The sequence below is a fragment of the Haliaeetus albicilla genome, chromosome 7 (genome assembly GCF_947461875.1).
Source record: "Haliaeetus albicilla chromosome 7, bHalAlb1.1, whole genome shotgun sequence".
Taxonomy (NCBI): Eukaryota; Metazoa; Chordata; class Aves; order Accipitriformes; family Accipitridae; genus Haliaeetus; species Haliaeetus albicilla.
This window is the reverse complement of record NC_091489.1, coordinates 40,019,269-40,040,697: the sequence shown is the minus strand read 5'-3', so window position 1 is coordinate 40,040,697 and position 21,429 is coordinate 40,019,269. Positions and strand designations below refer to the sequence as shown.

The following is a 21,429-nucleotide window of genomic DNA, read 5'->3' as shown; positions in this document are numbered from 1 at the left end:
AGCCCTTTGCCAGGTTTGCTTGTGTGTTTAAAAGCAAAGTATCGAGGTCTGTACCTGGGCCTGATGTAGTCACTACATCAAGAAATGATGACATGTCAGAAAGCATGATCAAAGAGCAAAGGCAAGAGCTGTTTAAAAGCAACTGGAGATTTTGGCTACTTTGGTTTTGGGGTTTCTGGTTTGAGAGATCTTGAGGGGACCTTATTCACTGCTCAGCACTTCCTAAAATCAAGTATTCCATGTTTCTCAAGCTGTATCTCCATAAAGACCACTGTGATTTGAAAATCTGGCCATGTTCTCAGACATCGCAGAACAGTCCATTTAAATTTCTTAATAAAAGACAAAGTGAATTCAATTTATTAAACCATGTAAGTGATCAAAATAGCAAAACATTTGCAAATATCAAATTCACCAGGGAACAATGGTTTCTTTATGTTTCACTGAGCTTTTGTGTGCTTTTCTCATTCAAAGAACAATTTGTATAATAATCCTTGGAAATTTGTTGCATATGGGTCCTTAATAGCTGATAATTCAAAAAGTGTCTGTCTGACAGCACCATCAGCGGCACTTGATAGCTCTACAAATGTCTTCTTAGGAACTGTCAAAGTGTCAGAAATTAATTAAATGTTAGCTTATGTGACTCAGAGTGAAGGGGAAAAATCAATGCTAAATGCAGCAACAGTTTTTTCTTTTCTCCTGTTGCCCTTTGATAATGCAAAACTATCTAGAGAAGGCAGAAACATGCATAAAATGCAGGATGAAAAAAATGCAGGAACATGGAAAAGTATCTTGAAAGTATAAAAGGAGTGGAATGATTTAATATGTGCAGGATCAGCCCCTTGGTCCTATTCTGGCTCCTTCTGAACTCTGACTGCAGTTCACAAAACAGAATTGTGCTTCACGGAGAAAAGGCAGAGGCAAGGGTGAGTTATGTACACAGTAATTCTAGCCCTGCTCAGTTTACAGGCCATTGCGACTCAATGGCGGAGTTGGAGGAACCATATACAGCTAATCTCTCATGTCTATCTATTGGGCATTTATTTGATGGGGGTTAGGGAAGATAAAGCCATGGATAAAGCAAGAAAAAATTCTCTTCTGTTTCTTTCTGCAGCTTCTGCAAGATTTTTTTTTCTTTCGGTAGAACTGTTTTTGCAACAATAGTTTTTGTCTTTTCATGCAGCTGATCATCACGAGGAAAGTTAAAAGATCATGTTTGAACATTGTACAAATGAAAAGGTTTGGTGTTTCTATTTGAAAAAAAAGGTTTAGTTTAGGAAAATGAAACAAAAATGTTCCACATATTTTGCATGAAATAGGGAAACTATAACACAGCGTAATTTGTGATCATGCAATTAAAGGCTGTATCTAGTACATATTCATATGGTACAAAACTACAACTACATGGACAGCTCTGTTAATTCCTAACTTTTGAGAGTTTGAGTTTTCAGTCCTAAAAATAATCGTAATTTCTCCGGACACAGAACTGGCATCATTTGGATGGCCATTAGAGTGTCTTATGAGTCCTTCAGTACTGCTGTAAGGAACACTTTTTATTTTACTGCTGACAGTTTCTCATTAGAGAAGAAAGAAGCACTTTAAGAAGCTGACTAGAAAAGAGAGTGCTTTTTACTGCATTTGTCCAGGCACCTGCATTTTCACATGGAGGCAGAGGGAAGAGATCATAACTACAGAGAAAAGGTAGTACAAATGGCACCTTGCTATGCACTGTCCTTGTGGGACCTTGTTGAGTTTCGCTATCCCTGTACAGAGTCTCAGTTTTAGCTGAGACTGTGGATGCAGATGCGGGTAGAGTCCTGAAATGGAACAAATTCCTTTGTGAATTAACTGCAGTAAAGCCACTTTAATTCCCATACAGAGTCCACACAGATTTTTAGTATGGCTGAGCTAATCCAGATATGGATTTACTGACAGGTCAAGGGCAGGACAGAGCAGCAAGGTTGCAGCCTTGTGTTTGATGCCAGCAGTGCAGCAGCACGCCTGCATCACACCGAGCATCTCTGCTGCTTTCCCCTTCCATCGGATCAGGCATACACCCGGGTCTGTGCTAATCCCCTTTATATTAACCTCCTGGAGTGCCCCTGTTCAAGCATGGCCTAACTGGGAAGCAGTTTGCCATCCCGAGGAAAATAGCCACTCTCAACAAGTTCCCATGCTTTCCAGATGTCTTTCAGCAACTGGAGGAAATCTGCTGTCTGGCTGCTACTCCCTGCTGGAAATGATAGGGAAAAGGCAGCCAGGATAGAGGCAGTGAATGCAGAGCCGGAGTTTTTCTCTCCTTTGTAGTTAACTCCCCGTTCTTTCCAGAGAGCAAACTGAAAAATATGTTTGTTTGCAATGCCAGTATTTCTCCTTGGCTCCTCATGATAGATCATCTAATTACGTTTGTGGCAAACAAGCATGACATCTCCCTGGCAAATGTGTAATATTCACAACTGGCAGCAACAAAACCGTTTGTCTTTCTGGCAAGATCTGAAACATGGAATGTGTATTAAGCAGAGAAGCAGAATTTGCTTTATCATATAGAGGCAGACATACCAGACAGGTCACTGGGAAGCAGAGGGTAAAAGGCCTCAGCAGAAACTTGTACCTACAGCTTGCCTGTGTTTGAATGGTATCCTGGGTCTGCCTCTGCTCTTCTTAGTTCTGTGCTAGGTCAGAGATGCCCTGATGCATCTGCAAATGTCTTTTTTTTCTCTTAGGAATAGCAAAAGTGTAACAGTCTTTGGTTTTTACTCTGCTTGCAAACACCCTCAGGCATAAAATATTCACCAGCCTGATCCTGAGCTAGCACCAGCATCTAACAGACACTGTGATGCATGTCATTGCAGCATCTGGTTTCTGTTTGGTAAAGATTTGTGGCCTTTGGAGCTAATCTGGGCCTGGCTGCCAAAACATGCAGTCAGCCTTTGCTTCTTCATAAACCGATATGAAATTCTCTAAGGTTGTGCCCCAGACCTAGTGCATTTCAGATGAAGCCTGGAACTCAGCCTGGAGCAGGCTGGTGAAGGTAGGAGCAGGAGCTGAGGGACACGGCTGTGGGAGCTGCTCCCTGCCGTGATGCTGGAGCGATGGCTGAGTCCCACCCACCCTGGGCAGGCAGCGTGCAGTGGGGGGGCTGCAGGCAGCCAGCAGTGTTGGGGAAGCCACTGCTTCAGCATGCTTTTGGGGGGCAAGCTTTCCTATGGACTCCAGACATAGCCACACTGCTTGGCTTGGGTCTCCTGATAGCCAGAGTGCCTCAGCGACTGAACTCTATGTAGACTTAATAGGAAAACAACAGCAAAAGCCACAAGCAACAATATCGCGAGAGCAGATGTTCCCATAGCAGCCTCAGAACAGTCTCTGCGTCCCTTTCCCAAAGTATTTCTTGCATGCAGTGTTTGCCAGATTGCCTATTTCCTCCTAATTGCTGCTACCCAGACATACCCATCAGGTTTCTGAAAGTCTAGCCTAGGCCTATGTGAGTTCAGAGACAGATTTGCCAAAGGCATTTCTGTTTCACAGAAATCAATGTCTAAGTGAAATTTGCACAGTACAGTGCCTCCCTGAATATTGTCACTTTCCTCTGAAATTTTGGTATCAATGGGCCACAGGAAAGCTGTCAAACTGACATCCTTTCTGTCCTGAAGATGCTTCTTGATGCTGTTTACTGGGCTCCACTGAGGCATTCCAATCAAGGGAAATAATGTATTCTTTTGGAGTAGGGAGGTGGTGGAAGAGAAAGAGAAGGGGAAGGTGTGTTTGAGGAGCTGTTTTGTTTCCCTGTTCAGGGGCTCTCTGCAAAGGAAAGCAGCTTCTAGAGTAGTTTCACTATTTTTTGCATGTAAGCCCAGAATTGATAACCTATGCTATGAATTCCTGGTCATGGTTCACTGAAGAGCAAGGATGGTGTGTGACAGCTAGCAGTGAGTAAGAACCTTTTCCCATCCACAGGGGACAGTGTCTGCAGACATTGAGAAGGAGGAGGAAAGGTCAGGCATTAGGAAAATACTGTAAATTCTGTGTTGACCTGAGAACCATAGTACCCACTGCCGCTGCTAATGCTGATGAAAAATCCCGGCCACCTGCCGTGGCATCTGACACTCTAGGATCAGCCAATACACTGAACACAACCAGCAAAGTCCTAGTGGCTTTAAATAAACCTGACTCCTCCAGACACTGAGTAGTACGTGCAGATACAGCAGGGATTTTGCATCATGACTGATGAGGTCCTGGCAGTCAGTACATTTGAAGCAGTTTTGAGCACTGACTATATCTCTTCAGGAGGCAGTACTGGGCAAACTTAACTTTCTCCACTCCTTAGATTTTCTTAGTGGTAAGTTTCTAGTAACAAGTAGATTACACAAGCAGTAGGCTTAGCTACGTCAGCACCTAGAGGTACAGAAATTAGAGACAAAGATCCTGACAAGGCTGGGGCTTTTGGGGGGCTGAATTCTAAATTCAGCACTGTGCAACTTTCGTATCTGTCTCATACAACAGTTCTTCCCATCAGCTCCTTGCAAAAGCCTCTTGAAAAGCTTCCTCCTCTCCTGCCTTTCCACATGACTCCTCATTCTTTGGATCCTTTGTTATTTGAAATACAAGTGCAAGGCATTTTAACCACAGTTATTGTCCACTTCTGATTCTGAAATACTGCTGCATTTCACTTGGTCTTGTAAAATATCTAATTTAATCTTTCTACTAGAAAGTGTGCGTGTGTCCCCCCAGAGTGTGTTGTAAAGCACCTAGTCTAAGCGCTTCCTCCTGTAAGTGCCCAGAAGTGCTATTAGCATGGGGTTTCTATATAATACACTCCTGACACATAGGCTTTTGAGTCACCGACTTTAATCGTTCTTGCTGATGCCACAATATTTTCTATTCACAGCGCTTTACTTCTCAATAATTGCATTGTTCAGAGCTCTCTGCACTAATTCTGTAATGTGAATCACCACCTCCCTAACAGCAGCACAGGGACAGAGGGTGAAGAGAACCACAGCAGCCTGAGCTCCTTTCTCTGGAATGCAGAGAGAGTTTCCTTCCTGTGGGAGTGGGTGACAGGATGATCTTATTGCAATAAACTTGTAACTCAAGGACTTCAAGGCTGATTCCCGATTTTAATGCAGGTGCTCTGACGCTTTTGACTTCAGGAAGTCACTTGATTTCTCAGTTCTCCATTTGTGGTATTAGTGCATTAATCATCCCTCTTTCCCTATGATGCCATGAATTTTCACCTGAGTTTGAAATGGCATTGCAGGGAGGAGGGGGAAGAAGTTTTTTCTTGTTCCCAGAGCACTTGTCCATTATCCCTGGGTACAGTGCTGATGGAGCAAAACGTTTCCCAGCACTGCTTTGCTATAGGCAGAAGTAGCACAAAGGGAACTGAGTCTGTAACTGCCCTCCCTATTGAAAACCAGTGCACACGTTAGTCTGGACCATTCGGAGAAGGATACTCTAAGGCTGAATTTCACTGGGAATTGACTGCCTCCTGCTTTCACATCCTTTGAAAATCTCACCCTTAATTAAAGGCTTGCCAGGTTTTTTTGCAAGTCATAATGGAAGGGAAGAATTCAGTGATATCTTCCCTAGAGGTGGAGAAATGCACGTTTAACTGCTCTACCACGTCTTTCTGCTAATAAAAAGGAGACTCCATTTTTAAAAAGGCCTTCTCTTTATTCAAGATCTGCAGCTTGTGGTAGGGTTTTATCAGAAATTACTTGGAATTTTCCAATTTTAACGTTTTCTCATTCCAATATGTTAAACAGTCAAAACTAATAACTTTTGCAACGAAAAGTTGTAGTGGGTTGGGTTTGGGTTTTTTTCCATAAATGAGCTTTTCAGGATCTATCAGGATTTCAAACCTGTTAAAACATCTCATGTCAGAATGAGAAAGAAAATAAAATATATAATATAGCTGTCGACTCTGAAATTTTAGTTAAATTATGCCCTTTTCTTTGAAAAGATCCAACTCAAAATGTTTTGGTTACCCAAGTTCAGAATATATTTTGCAAACATTTTTAGAAAATCCAGAACCATTTCCACCTCAGATCAGCTTTCCAAGACTTCTAGCGTGGGCATTTAAATCATTGCAGCAGCCATTAGAGCATGTGGTCTCACTGCTAGACCTCCTCAAAGGAGACTTGACAAATGCACAGACAATCATCTTGAACATAGGAGGGCAGTTTACATCGCAAATCACTAGTATTCTTTCCAGAATGGAAGCAGATATAAATAGCTTCCTCCAGCAATAATCTCCTTCCAGAAAACCCCATCACTCCCTCTACCCACCTGTAATTCAGAAGAGAGGTTTGACTCCTGCCTGGCAGGCTGCTGGAGTAGAGCCATTGATTCCTATTACTCTTTAAGAATATGCGGGTACAGGGCAAGCTTTAATCTTTTGAGCATTTGGCAGATTAAGAATTTTGCAAGCTGGAGCTACTCCAAATGCAGCCCACTTGAGCAGTTCTCAGCTTGGTGAAAAGGATGGGAAGGCAAGGATTTTTTAAAAACATTTCTGACTGTATGTGCTTTTGATTTTGGACACCCAACCAGAAATATTATACAGATCTTGATTTTCAGTGTTTAAAGGTGAAGAATTTATTTCTTAAAAACAAAGACCCATTCCAAAGTCTTATGTTGAGCTCATTTGAAAACAAATTGTGGAAGCAATCAGATCTTGCACTGCAGGATCTAATGAAATCTGTAACAGCTGCAGACCAGATTGTGAATTCATAGCATAGGTATTGCATATCACTTCACTCCTGCGTTCTCACATGGAGATGGCCGCTGTCAGAGACAGGTCTTCTGACTAGAAAGACATAGGTTCTTATTAGGTATTGCATTACTATAGACCTAACACCCTGTTCTGTACAAAAGCCCATTTTTTTTCTTAATTTTTTTATGTGTATCCTAATGCCAAATCTGTCTGACTAGCTCTGAGCCTCTGACTAATCTAATAAATTCCTAGCCTTATGATACTAGTGATCTACCTTCTTTTAGAATTTGTTATGTGTTTGAGACCATCCACCAATGTCTGCAAATAACCCTTAAACAGTACCAGAGGTAACTATTATTTTTGAGGAACAGAAAAGGTTGAATCTCTTTACTCCCCATCCCCAATAGTTATGTATAGAGGTGGCTGAAATTTGAACAAAATATTTACTTTTAAGTACTGGTTAAAATGTGGCAAATGTTTAAGGATTTTTTTAAAGTATTTGGTTTTATCTGTTTAATGTTCACTGTACATTTTGGTGCTTGGCATTTGAAGTATATAACTTAATTTGATTGCAGAAATAGGTTGTGTTAATTCTTAGCTGAAGAAACCTTTTTTTCCCCCTCCAGTCAGGATTCCTGTGCTTATGCAGCACCTAGCACAAGGATATTTTAGTTCTGAGTCCTTCAGCTGTACTTTATTAAAAGTAAATAATAATAATTCATATTGAGGAGCTCAAATATTTGCCTTCCACTTATGTCATCTAATGTTCATTTAACATCTGCTCTTTTCATTGCCACTCCTATCACTAAGCTTGTTTGCAAAAATGTTTGCCAAAAGAAGTGAATTCCAGAGGAAAGGAGAGCTTTTTTCCTTTCCCTTTCCCTTCCCCCTTTTTCTTAGATTTTGCAGGTGTTTGCCCCAAACCATATGTGACTAATATTTGCATGAAGTCCCTTTTAATAGATTCTTTGTAGAAGATCTGATAAAGAACTGCCAATCAGCACAACATTCCTGTGATTCCTTGCTCTAAGTGCCGCTTTCCCTGTATTTGAAACTTCAAGAAAACATTAGATGAATTACTGTCCTGTCCCTCGTGGCGAATGAGTACAAATGCAGGCTACAATCAGCAGAGGGGAGGCGAGGAGGCTCTGTGCATTCCTCCTATAGAGATCAGCCCAGTGCTCCTCAAATTTCAAATCCTAATGATCTCTAATCATTTAATCCCTGACCCAAATCAGCTCCACAGTTCAGCTTAAATCCTGACTTCGAACACCCACCTCTGTCATCTTTGCAAGGCAATTGTGAGTAGAAGAATATGTCTCTGGTTCTGGACCTATTCTTCTACGTCTCCTCCCACAGAGTGGGCAATCAGGAACTGGGCTAGATCATCAGCTTCTGTGAATCAGTGTCTGCTATCCTGGTCATAGTGCTGGAAAGGACTTGGAGAGTCCTGTGGTTCCTGTTCTGCACCATGGCCGTTCCATGACAAGTGTTTGTCTGAACTTCTTGATCTAACCTTCCTGAATGTCTTCCAGATATGCAAAATGGTTCCTTACCTTTTAAATATGCAATATATATTTTCTCTCCAGTTTGTCTTTCCATTTAATGCTGTTGCATCGTGTCCCCTCTCTGTTCAATTTAGTCTACCCATGGAGGCAGAAATTCACTATGCAGCAGATCTTTTTCACTGTTACTTGTTGTGATACAAAAGTTCATTTTCTTGGAAGAATTATTGCTGCTAGGCATGATTTTCTTCCCGATGGGAGTTTTGTTGTGATTTCAAATGGATTTGGCCCTTAGCTTGTGTAGCAGAGGTACCATATGTATTTGGATCTCAAGCAGACATACAAGAGAGACGAAGAGCCACATGCAAAGTTTCAAATAAAATTCACCTGAGAATGTCAGGGAGCCTATTAAAAAAAAAAGCAGAGTGTAAATTTTACAGAGGGTGAGCTTGCAGAGAGTTATCAGTTTGGCATTGGAACCCCCAATAGGACCCATTTCCTGGTGTCATTCACATTTCAGAGGCTGTGGAAATTGGCAGGCATGTCCTCCTGTGATGATGGTGCAGTGACTCCTCACTCACACCCCTCTTTTCCCTGGGGCACCTGAAGACAGCCACTCCTCTTTGAACATGCAGCAGGGAAGCAGACTAAAAAGGAGCCAGGCATCTTTCCCCCCCAGCCTTTTGGCTGAGCTAATGAAAGATGCAATGTGACAAGAAGTGTCATATGTGATCAGATAACCCTGTACGATGTCGATGTTGCCCCCTCCTGACTCACCGTCAAATCCCTCACTGGGATCGCGAGAGTCAAGCACTCCCTTGTGCTCCTGCTATAGCAATCCAGCATCTGCACTCTCAGCGCCCCATGCTCAGCTTGTGTCACAGCTGTGCCCTGATGTGCCTCTCATGGAGACAGAGAGGAGGAAGAGCAACTGGCCTTCATCCTGCCACTGGTTGAGGACAGGATTTTCAAACATGTCTAAAGAAATCCAGTGTTGGTTCTTACTTGCTTTCATTTGTTGAAGCTCCTCAACATTCTATATAGGCCATCTGGTTCTGATGGCTACTTTTTGAACCCTTCACCAGCTAAGTGATTTCAATGGTTTTATCCTGGTATCCTAAAGAAAGATGCCTATCTGGTTACACTGCAGGGTGGGGAGAGGTTGTTGTCTATGCATTTGGGGGGTATATTTTTCTCTGCCTGGCCTTTGGAACTGTTTGGCTGGTGTCAAACAAGCTTCCTAAGAGCAGAGGAGTCTTACACTACATGTTAAGTTCTCCCATGTTTTGTGAAATTTGGCAGTGGAACGAGAAGACAGCCATCTTGCTGTGTCTCTTCAAAGACCTCAGACAATCTGTATGGGTGATTCAACCCACAGGAAAGCAGGTGTTTTGCTTCTGTCATGTGTGGTACAACTTGTTTTCCAGGTGAATGCCTGGCTACTTTGCCTCCTCCTGAGGCAAGATGTTAGAAAAGTGGTTTAAGATTTTATCTGTCCTGCTTCTTTTTACTAGGCAGAAGGCACTAAACTGAACTTCTCCCATAGGTCTTCATTAAAATTCAGGCAAGTTCATTAGCATCCTGAAGTCTAATTACAGCACATGTGTGGATCGCAGCCTAAGAACAGATTGGTCTCCCAGGTCTCCAGCCTGTTGCTAGAGTATCCCTCGCTCAGTTGATGACTTTGGGCTGATTCTTCAGTGGGGGAGCAGGACCTGTTCATCTGACAGCTGGTAGAAACCTTGAAAACACATATATTTTCCCCCCGTACTCCATATGACTTCTTGCTAGCATCACTGACAAATCCCTAGCCGGGAGAAAAGGTTATTGGAAGCTTCAGGGCTCAAGAGATGTTCAATTTTTTGAATGATTTGAGTCATTTTGGTTTCAAAATTGCAGAAAGTCTTCTCAGTCAGAGGAGAGAGTTGTTCTAAGTGGGAGCAGGTTACAGGACTTTTACTGCCTTGGCTACCTCTGACAAGACACCAGCACAAACTAGTTGGTCATTGTTGGACCTGTAGCCTGTGAAAATTCTGCCGTGGCCATTGCTGCAGGAAGACAACATTTACTTTTAAAGACAGACAGGGCTCTGGGAGGGTGCTGCAAATCTCAAGGCGAGGAAGGAGTGAAACACTGCTCGTGTTTCATGGTTTTCAGCAGAGCGGAGCCACTTGGTGAGGCCAGCCGACAACCAGGGCTTTTGTCTGTGTTTCTCTGGCTCTCTTAGCCCTGGGATCACTGCGCACACCCAGCAGCTGCTCCTGTAAGTTTTACCTGTTGACTTTTATACTGTCAGCAAAACTTCCAGCCTGCTGTGAGGCATTAGTATACAGAAGGCTTCAGTATACAAAATACAGCCCTTTTGCCCTGAAAAGTTTGTAAGCTAAATCCACAAAAGCAGCAACAGGAGGGGACGAGAAAGGAAACCTTGTTACTGTTGCTGTTTATATTGTAGTAATACCCAGGCCCCTTGGGAAGGGCCCCAGCTGCCCTCTGTGCAAACACGGAGCAGTTTACAACACAAGCAGGGGTTGGCTTGCTTGCAGAATCGATCAGCCCCAGCCATCTAGCCCCAGCACCCTTGGCCTGCCGCCCAATAAACCTGCAGGTTTACTGGCTGAGGTCACAAGTGGAAGCAGTGAACAGAGTATCCGTGAATATTGTTTGCACTGACAGCTCCTCCAGTAGAATTTATCTGCGCTCAGCTGTCAGGTGTAGTCAAAAAAAGCCTGCAACTGTGTAAGTGGCAAAGAAGTAGCTCTGGCTGGCAGGACCCCTTTCCTGCAGTGGGCACATATAGCACCTAATACAGGGAATACTTCATTTTAGCTGAGGCTTTTAAGTGTAGCCATTGCATACAACGTCCATAATGAATCCAATTCATAAATCCAGTAATCTGGACCTGCTCTAGTTATGAAGTCCATATTATTTCCATATTCCTTTAATCCACAAAGTCATTAACAAAGCTCCAGAAAGTCATGAATATTTTCACCCCGTTTGGCAGGGAGCAGATACTCTTTCAGACAAAACGTTACAAGGAGCTACTAATGTTTTTAATTATGGAGCTAGGTCCAAGTTATTGTGCAAGTTAAGGCAGGACTACATCCAGTGCTATCTTCAGTGGCTGTTTAATTCATCAGTCATATAAATAAGGGGGTGCAGAAGACTAAAAGCAAAATGTGCACGATGTGAACATATGTGCCCTGCTTGCTGAAGGTGGAACAAGCACAGAAGTCCAAGAAAAACCTCCAGCAGGCACTGGCCTTTGTCTTCCTAAAAAAAGTGCATTGTAACAGTGCAGAGGAGAGATGTTCTCTTTTAAATGTTCCTCTGGGAGACACAGGTCCCCTTCTTGAGCCCGTGGTTCTCTCCAGGAAAAAAAAATTGTCACCTGTAAGTGATGTGATTTGCTATGTAATCATGGGTTGCTGTGGTTGCCTATGACTTTAATTGTTCGCTCACATCAAAATCAGACACACTCTTAGCGGTCAAGGTGTTGTCACACCTGACACATTAAGGATGTCTTCAGAATAATATCTTTGGGGCAGACACTGAATGCTGATGGAAAAGTCCAAGTTACTGAACTCCTCCTGCACATATTTTTAATTGCTTTACTTTAACATTTCCTCTGCATGTTCTTTTTTTTTTTCATTCTTTTTCTAAAGTATGTTTATTGTCTCTACAAACAATGTCTCTTATGCTAAGGTTTTGTGGGTATGATTCTGAGGCCTTCTGAATCAGAAATTCAACAGTAAATTGAATTGCAAAATGTGGCCCCAAAGGATCTTAACTTTATTATTATCCCTTTTTGTCAATTTCTGTTACTGTTGTAATATCCTAATTGATTCTTCCTTCACACTGAGAAAAAAAAATCTACAGATAAATAAAAATAACATTTGGAAAGGACGACAAAGGAAACTGCAAAGAAATAGACATCATATGTAGACAAACATCCTCCTACATAATGAATAATTGCACATCATCATTGCACGAATTTCTCCTTTTATTAGTAAAAGATCTTTCAAGGGAAATGCATATACTTGTACTCTGGAAAGAATGTTTGGACTTTACTGGTGGTGTGGAACAAGGGAAAAGTAAAATGCCAGTGACAGAAATGATAGCTCTTCTAGGAACATTAGCCTCTGCAGAAGCTCTGAACCCAGAACTTTTGCAGCTAAACAAACTGTGTTAGCAAAAAAAATTATTGAATTTGTATTGGGGGAGGAAAGAAAGAAAGAAACCTTGTGAGAAAGCAGTTACTTTCTGCAAAATACTGATTAAGTTCAACTTTCAATGGAAATAGTTTTGGCCATGAAGTTTTCAGCTAGCCCTAGTTCTTACAGCTCTCCAGAACCAATGTTGTGATCGGGAATAAGACATTTTAAAGGAGTGCTTCCTCTTTTCCCATTTTGTTCTATATGCACACTTTCTTTTGCAACAAGGATAGGAAAATTTTCCCAATTTCCTCATGGTGGGCTAAATTTGCTCAAAAGACGTCTATGCCAACTGAGCTCCTGCTATGATGCAGTCATTGTGATTCTTGTCCTACAAAGTACTTATTGATTCCTCCAATTGGTTTGAATATAAAACATACTACACGATGCCACAGACTCTTTTAGGACACAAGGGGCCAGGACAGGTCTGGGAAAGACTTGGAGACACTGAAACACGCAACCCTTCGCAATACACAGTTGTGTAAAGCTGATGTCGTTTTACTTCAGTCCGTGAGCTGTGTGCTGCTAGTTCAGTACGCAGTCTTGTGTCTCTGAGCGCCTGGCCCCGCTCCCAGGGCAGTCCCTGAGAGTATGCCTGCCTTGCAATGTCAGTGCATTAGCCTACTCTCATATGATCCGTGCTCAGACGTACCTATAGGCAGAACTCCAGTGCCCACTACTCACAAACAGATAGGAAGGAAGCCCTGTAGTTAATTCTAAGCTCCGCTTCTTCAACGTGCAGTGCAGACACTGTGAGCTATAGCCAGGGTAACAGCCAGCGATGTGGATGGAAACTGCATGTGACCAAATGTGTTGAAATTTCCTCTCAGGCCTTGTCTTCAGTCTGGAAATAGATCCACACCCAGGGATCCCTTTCACCTGGCAACTCCCTCTCTAGCAGTTGCCCCAGTGCTACCCTTGGAAATACTGAAGTCTACTTTACAACCAATTGCAAAATTTGAAGAGAAGACTGCTCTTTTAGTCTTGTTTTCTAGAGGGGAAAGACCAGGGGAAGCCTAAAGCTCACTGGTACCTTTGTGTGCAGTTGTGAAATAATAATAGTAACTGTAATGCTTTATAATAATAACTCTCATGCTTTAATAACATTCCGTTACACTGGCAAAGGTCTAGAATCCCCAGTCATGGATCACGACCAACTTGAGATACATGCTTTAGAAATGAAAACAAAGCAATAACAAGGACATGTAGGAATCTTCACTAGCATGGAGATTCTGATGTTGACTTTTTGATTCCCTAGTTAGTAAGATAATTAAACCCCTCTAATTCTTTCTGCCAATTTGCCATGAAGGAAGTGCAAATAAGGAGCTTATACATGCCTAGCCTGTTCGCTCAGCGTCATGGTGGGCTAAAGTACTCCTGTACAATCACAAACACATTTTTAAAGCATCCATAACCTCATGGGGCTGGTAAATGATTCACATACTGTGACCAGGGTGATCCTTGCTGTTTAATGATATATTTGGGGGGGGTGGTGTTCTATTTTTAATGCTTTTTAAATTAATATGATCTTTATCATTGTAGCTTTTCAAGCATGGGTGACTAAAATTCGACTCCTAAATCTGTGTGTAAAGGTCTAAAGGAAAGCAGGCTGGCTGGAGGCACCCTGTTCTCTCTGATGCGGGAAAGAACTAGATTCCCAAGTGTGTAGATAAGGCTGTAACTCAAAGGTATCCCTGCCTGGAGTGGTCACCACAGAAAACAGCTAAAAAGGTTAGAAATCTAACTTCAGACTTCACTAATCCCGTAGGTAATCACATTTTTCTCAACTGCCATACAAATATCTAAAAGCTTGAAATATGCAGATACAGAGGTAACTGGAGGTCAGAAGAGTGCCTGTTACAGACAGAATCTTAATTTGCTAGAACTCCAAATTGCCTGAGATATTTAAATAGTGTTTGGGACGAAGATTCAGTTTAGACAAGTAATTTGCAAGGTGTACTACAGTAGGCAATAGATTTAACTTTTCTGATATACTGTCTCAGCTGCAGCATTCAGGGGAGCATGATTCAAAAACCTGAGATGTTGGTGAAGAGTTCATTTTTCTATAAAGCTGCAAATTGCGCAGTGCATTCTCAATAGTGTTGATTTTGCTGATACATCCCCAGCATTAGCAGTTGGCAACCTGAAGCAGTAAGCAAAATCAAATACATGTATTTATCAACAACTAAGTGTGTTTCCAGCTCCTGGGACATCTCAGACGGAAACAGCTGAGGCTAGAGAGTCTGAAAGTTAGGATAAATAATGGAACACGTACAGAAAGGGAGATACAAATCAAAATGAATGTTAACTGCAGAGGCTGCACAATCGCAGTGGATTTCACTTGCTTCAGCAGGACTGCACTGCACTCTGATTAGCTTTCCCCAGACAGCAGTCCACAGGTTTGGTATGGTTATTTAGCTCCATTAGAAATTTGAAGTGTGGACGTCATTGTGATCATCCAGGCCTACCTACAGGGCTTAACACTGTGTTCTATTATTGACTGCTTTTATTGCTCCTTGCAGTCTATGTCTTTTTCTCCAGTCCTACATAACACATAAGGCTGCATTTACATTTTCTGAATGGACTAATCATGGCTCTCTGCTTTGATAAAGAATGTGCAGCCTCCCACATAACCACATGGAAACCAACAGGGAAGAGTAAACCAGAAATAAACCCGTTCTAGGGGGTTGAGAGAAAAATACCCACCAAGATAATTGGGAGGGATGTACAGAGAAGAAGCAACTGAACACATAGTCACATCTTAAAAAAAAAAAAAAAAATTATAATGCTAAAAATATCCAGATGAAGGACAGCAAGAGAAAACATGATTGAAGCGTAACAATTGGTAGAGGAGTTAATACTTATTAGCAATCATTTTAGATTTAATATAGGTTGGTTTTGTAACAGCACATGGAATGATGCATTTGACAGGACTTAAACAATTTCCTCCCCCTTTCCCAAAGAATCTGGTTAGCAACACCCTGGCACAAATCGATCAGTCTCGCGTGCTCCTAAAGAGTTGGCCAAAGCAAATACAGGTACTAAAAGTTTTTCTTTGTAAAATACAGTGAAGTTAGATCCCAAACAAATCTTCCAAAACTTTTCCTCCCTATTTTCCAAACCTTAATATGTTTTAACTTTTAGACTACTGTATTTTCTCCTGTAGCTTTAAAAAAATAACCCTGAGAGGTCAGACAAAGTTCAATCAGTCTGGTATCTTTTCTCCAAGGGTATCCAAAAGCAATTGCCTGGCCAAGAGTGTAAGAACGGAGCAAGTGTATATGATATTTTTGCAGGTACTCTCCTGTCATCCAAGTGTTTGCATCTCCTATATTTATGGAGCCAGTGTGGCTTCTATGTATTTATTAATGATCAGTGGACTTCTTTCCCATGGAATTGAAATTGCCTAGTGTCCCCTTGAACCTAGGTCAACACCACTGAGGAACATTTAGCATCCAGTCATCCTGTAGCAAGAAGCTTTACAGCTCAATTACATGTTATGTGAACACACTCCCTGTCCTCTATCTCCTGGCATTGAAATACAGCTATGTGCATGTGAGAAAGCAAACGCTCATTTCCAGATTTCCTAAGTGTTCAGAAGAAATTTGTGCAGAGAGGGTGAAATTGAAAAAGAGTTATTAAGAAAGTTTTGTAAGGTTCATGAGCCAAATCCATCTTATTAATGTCTGAAGAGCTACAAATACTTGTGCATTTGAAGATAAGTATTTTTCAAAGTACCTTGTTGTTTTAGAGAATTTGTATGTAATATTTGTTAAAGAATATTACTAGTGAGGAAAAAGGTATGTCTAGCATAAGGGTGTTAAAGACAAGCAAGCAAATGCTTTGTCGAAATAGAGCATAGAGCTTCAAGGTCATTCCACGGCTTCTTTCACACGGTGGAAATAACAATGTCCAAAGTTTTCCAAGCAATATGAAATTCTACTTTCTTCTGGAGGAAGCTTGGTGTTTGTTTCCAGCCAAATATTCCCTGCAGTTTCAAAGGTACCTTCAGAAGATAATGCCATGTAATACCTTGGGTGTCAAGGGTGAGAAAGCCTAGGCGTAATTCAGTTGATACCTGGTCCTCAAGGTTTTTAGTCACAGGGCAATTTGGCTGTTACGTGGTGCAGCCCCTTATCTGTCCAGTAGGATTGAAAGGACCCATTCAGCAGCAAGGGTTTTTAAAATATGGCAATGCCTTGTGAATTTTTTTTTTTTAACCCTGTGATGAACACAAAGGCATACCAGGTAATTATACTTTTGGAGACTAAGTTGTATCATGGAAAGAGCAATTCTCTGTGGCATTTTGATGCATCAAAATGTAAGCATTATAACCAAAGTTTAAGTAAACAGAGGATGGGAGGGTGGAGATTTGCTGATTTAATACAAAGGATGGATTTTAGAAGAAGAACACGCAGGAAATTGTACTTTATGTGCTAGGCCTTTCTGTTTCATTGAGGGGGCATATCTAAGTCACAGGTCCTCACTGATCTCTGCCATCATTCAGACCTTTCAACCTAGCTGCAGAAGACTGCTGTTCTGTTCCAGCTGAATTTACCAGCATGCTTGTAACTTGTGTTACCAACTGACCAGTGCCTTGTGCCTTTGCTAATGGTAGCAATAGCCTCAGTCTGCTAGCCCGAGGAAGCATGAGGAAGAATACATTGAACCAACAATGAAGTGCCATTAAAGGAAAAGCTGAGTATTTTTCCCAGGCGGGTGTCTTATACTTCAGCAAAGCTGGAAACATTGAAGTGCAATCTTTGTGCTTGCTGCCTTGCATACAAGCAGTGCATGCAGAGTGAGTGGTTGTCAAGCTGTGATTCCCTCTTGAGAGGAGTGCATGTATATAAATCACCTTTGCTTTGCAGATTTATGTGGATGGAACCTACTCACTTCAGTGGGCTTTGTGATGACTGGGTATCGGGTTGTGGGAGCAGTATCAGGATGGGCATGGTGGACGCTACGTGACTGACCACTTATCAAATCTAAATCGTGACCTAGCCTTTCATGCAGGGTGTGAAAGTGTCACAGAAGCAAAACGTAAAGGAAAAAGGAAGCTGTTTGGTTCTGGGCGTGAACCATGGTAGCTCCAGCATAACCTATACTAACTATTAACCTAGCCTCACCGGGCTTTTGAGGGTTCACATACTTCTCTCTAAAGTCTGAAACATGCACTTTTGCTTTATAAGTGCTACAGTGTACCAAGCTGAAGCTCTTTTTTCCACACATGCAATCTCAATGCATATGTGCCCATGGAAGTTGTATGCAAATGTAATAGCATGGCAGATTTTACACAATGGATTTACGTACATGTAACTGCATGAAATGCATTTGGGTGCGTTTTGTAATATGTGACACATCATGTAAGGCAATTCACTGAATTCCTGTCAGATAACTGCTCTATAGCTATCTTTAGAAATATTAAGGGAAAAGGCAGGGCCCAAATTCACATCTTTGTAATCCTGCTGACGTGTAGTTGTTATTCCTCCTGATATTACCATTTCAAATGGTCAGGAGATTTGAAGTCTGCCCTTCTCTTTCTCTCTCCATCGTATTTGCCTGTCATGCCATACACTGTCTATGTAAGCAAAAGATAATCACATGGTACAGACATCAGTGGAAAGTACTTTTACAAAAAATCTGTTCAGAAGTATGGGAAGTAAAGAAAAAAGGTTCTGATCTAATAGAATTTCTGTAGTGTGAAAAAGAAGTTAAGTGGAAAAAAAATAACAGAAACTACGGCGAGAGTGCTCTTTACACTTCCTTGATGGAGTTAGCAATATTGTCAATAGACTGTTTTTTCTAGATTGCTACAAGCAATTAATGGACTTTACTTTGAAAGAAATAAAACCCCGTAAGCACAACATTATGAGTTCTTAAGACCACTGTGTGGTTAAAGAAGAACAATGAAACCCTGAATGTGTAAGAAATACAACCCACACTATTTTGCAGTAAATTGTATGTGTAACCTATTTGACCAGTTATATTATAATCTTGTGGCTGGTTATTTATAAAACGATCAAGTTCTTTTTGACTTTGAACTCTACTTGAAGAGCAGTGATAGATGCTCCCCACATGCTGTTAGCTCTGTGGCTCCATGCTTTGGATGTGGGAAAGTCAGGCTGACAGAGACTTCAGAATTAACATGTGAGGATGTGTTGCCTGTGTAGAAACCACCTACAGTCAATAACCTTGAAGAAAAATACCTCAGCACCGAATAGGACCCAACGCAATCCTAGCGTCTGCTTGCTTCCCTGCCCTACATCCCCGTTTTCCACTGGTTTCAAAAAGCCAGATGAAACTTATAACTGAAGGGCAACGGAAAAATATTAAGATGCAAACAGGAACAACTCCAACTTCATTCATGCCACAAAGGTTACTGTAAGCCTTGCACAAAATCTACTTGCAGCATTCAGAGGAGTATTTCTGAAAGATTTCTAAAAGGGCTTCTTCAGGAAAGGGTGACAGACAGATCTCCCACCCTTCATTGGGAAAGACTGTTCAACATCAAGACTGGTGCCGAGAAGGAAATTTTAAGGGACTCAGGTCTTGCCATCTGTAAAAAAATGAGTGTCGTAAGAGAAAAAATAGTGTTTTCCCTCAGACAATTTGACCAAACAATCTTATTCCTTGGGGAAATGGAACGTACCTACATTATAGCCGATCTACACATCCTCCTCCTACAGTTTTCCCTGTCACTCTGTTTCCATCGTGTCTATGTGAGAGCAATGTTAAGCATCAAACTTCTAAAAATGATCCTAGCTTCTTAGCAACTCTAAGCACCTCTCTAGCATTTAATAACAATTGTTTATTGGTTTGCAGTTAGTGTTTTCGAATTATAAAGCAACGCAGCCTGCATTTTTCATTTTGGAAACTCGCTTTCACCTACTCAATTTCAGAAGAGAACAGCTTAAGGAATCATTTGGTATAATGACAGATATTTACTTTTTCTACTGTCTTTATTTACATTGCTAGGCAGTGGTGGTTACAGCAGCTACTATTGTCTCTGTTCACTTACTGGGGTATTCACGTTCGTATTTCCTGAAGAAAAGCACCAACACGCATCTCTTACCTTCAAGCCATACGAATCTCTCGGGCAGTGGTGGCAGGACTTTACGTCAAATATATCCAAAACGCCACAACTCTCCACCGTGGCTTTTCTCAAGCTCCCCCAGGCTTTCAGGCAGACTTTTGGGCATTCAGAATTCACGCAGCAGCAGAGGAGCAAGAAGAAGAAAAAAACACCTGCCTGACCCCTGCAACCTGGGAGTGCTGCAGATGAAACTTGCCGTGGTGAACCCCACGCCGAGCTAGCACCTGCTAGAACTTCAGGAGCTCAGGGAGCCGTATCGGCTTCCCGGGAAGAGGCGATTTCGGAGGAAGGCTCTCCCGCGGTAACTCGCTGTCCGTTTCCTTCAGCGCGCAGCTGGGTGGCAAAGCAGCAGCTCCGTCTCCCGCTCCCGGAGCGCGGATCTGGCGAGCCGGGGAGCAGAGCCGCCCCTTCCTCCCACGACGACAGCCCGACAACCTGTGCCCGCTCCAGCTGCCTTCGCCGGCCGCGGGGCGCGCTTTCCCGCCGCGCTCCGCTTCCCGCCTCGCCTGCCGGGGGGCCGAGTTTCCTCCCACCCCCCCCACCACCCCCGCCGCGTCCCACCGCCTCACGCCCCGGAGCTAACCCCGGCGGCCCCTCTGCCCCCGGCTGCAGCACCGGGCGCCGGACAGCGGCGGGAGCGGGCCGCGGGCGGGGCGGAGCGGAGCGCGGCCCCGGTCCCGCTGGCACGGAGGCGGCCGCTCCCGCCGCAGCCCCGAGAACGGGCGGGAGCACCGGCCCCCCGCCCCCAGCGAGGAGACCCCCGGTAGAAATGAGCCTTTGCCCGCCCTGCCCGGCCCTGCGGCCGAATGCCGGCCGCTCGGGGGATGCGGGGCAGCCCGCAGCGGGGACGGGGCAGGTGGCCGGCCGGCCCCGCACGCCCGCCCGGGAGAGTGGCCCGGGTGAGGCCCCCGCGGGGCCGGGAGTGCCCGGCAGGTTCCTCGCCGCCCCTGCATACGCCCAGCTCCACGGGGAGGGCAGGGGAAACGTGGCACGACCCTCCAGGATGGAAAGGAAAAAGGAAAGGAAAGGAGAAGGGGAAAAGCGAAGGGAAAGGAAAAGGAAAGGAAGCTGGCCGTACTTGTTATTTCTACCGTAAACAGCTCGTGTGCTGCCTTGGTCGAGAAACGGGTGGCTGCCAAACGGGGACATCACCCACCTGCATTCTTCCCCAGCAGAAAAGTCCCAGCACGGTCCTGGGTATTTGCTAACCACCCAGGCTAAAATTCTCAGCAGTGCTCCTGGTTCACACGCTCTCTGTAATGGTAAATAGATCTCTTTGCAATTCAAATGCCAAGAGAAATCGTTTCCTGAAAGGGTGATGAAAGTGTAGCTGCTGTTGCAATATTTTAATATCTTCTTATAGTTTAATAGCTTTAACACTACCTAACTTTCAAAGCATTAGGATTCCACAATTTGAAGGGTGTTTCCTAAGAAAGCTTTTCTTTTTCCCAGAAATGGTTTTCTGGATGTATTTTTCACACTACCAAATAACACTAGACAAAGAGAAAACAGAACGAAACCCATCTCTATGGTTAGGTTTTAAAAGGCCTCCATTTCTGGAGGTTCTTCTACAAAGGAGTGCATCTAGAAAACTGTTTTCAACCTTTCCTGACTGTGGAACCCTAAGCATTTTACGGCAGAGCTACCGACCCCTTTAGCGGGGTACTGCATACATGAATTGCTGCAAAATGTACACACACTTGTCTTTCTGAGTCATCTTTAGCGTTAAAGTCAAACTGAATTCTCTTGAACGTTCCAAGTGTTATTGAAATAGTTTCCTTTTCATCCAAGTAATGTTTCTCTGTGCGTTTTGCAGTGCCAAGGTAGCCAAACGAATACCAGAGCTGACACCTTTAGCACAAGTCCCAGAAACAGTCACAGGAATTGCTGTAACACTGCAGT

At 43.0% G+C, this 21,429-nt stretch overlaps 1 protein-coding gene across 2 annotated transcripts in view; it reads right to left on the bottom strand.

Moving 5' to 3' along the window:
• The window catches only part of DRD2 (dopamine receptor D2), a 34,540-nt gene extending 14,519 nt beyond the window's left edge, over positions 1-20,021 (bottom strand). For both annotated transcript variants that reach the window (XR_011325529.1, XM_069787954.1), the window contains exon 1: positions 19,507-20,021. The gene's annotated coding sequence lies outside the window, so the exon portion shown is untranslated. The remainder of the gene's footprint in view (positions 1-19,506) is intronic.
• Between the last annotated feature and the right edge of the window lie 1,408 nt (positions 20,022-21,429).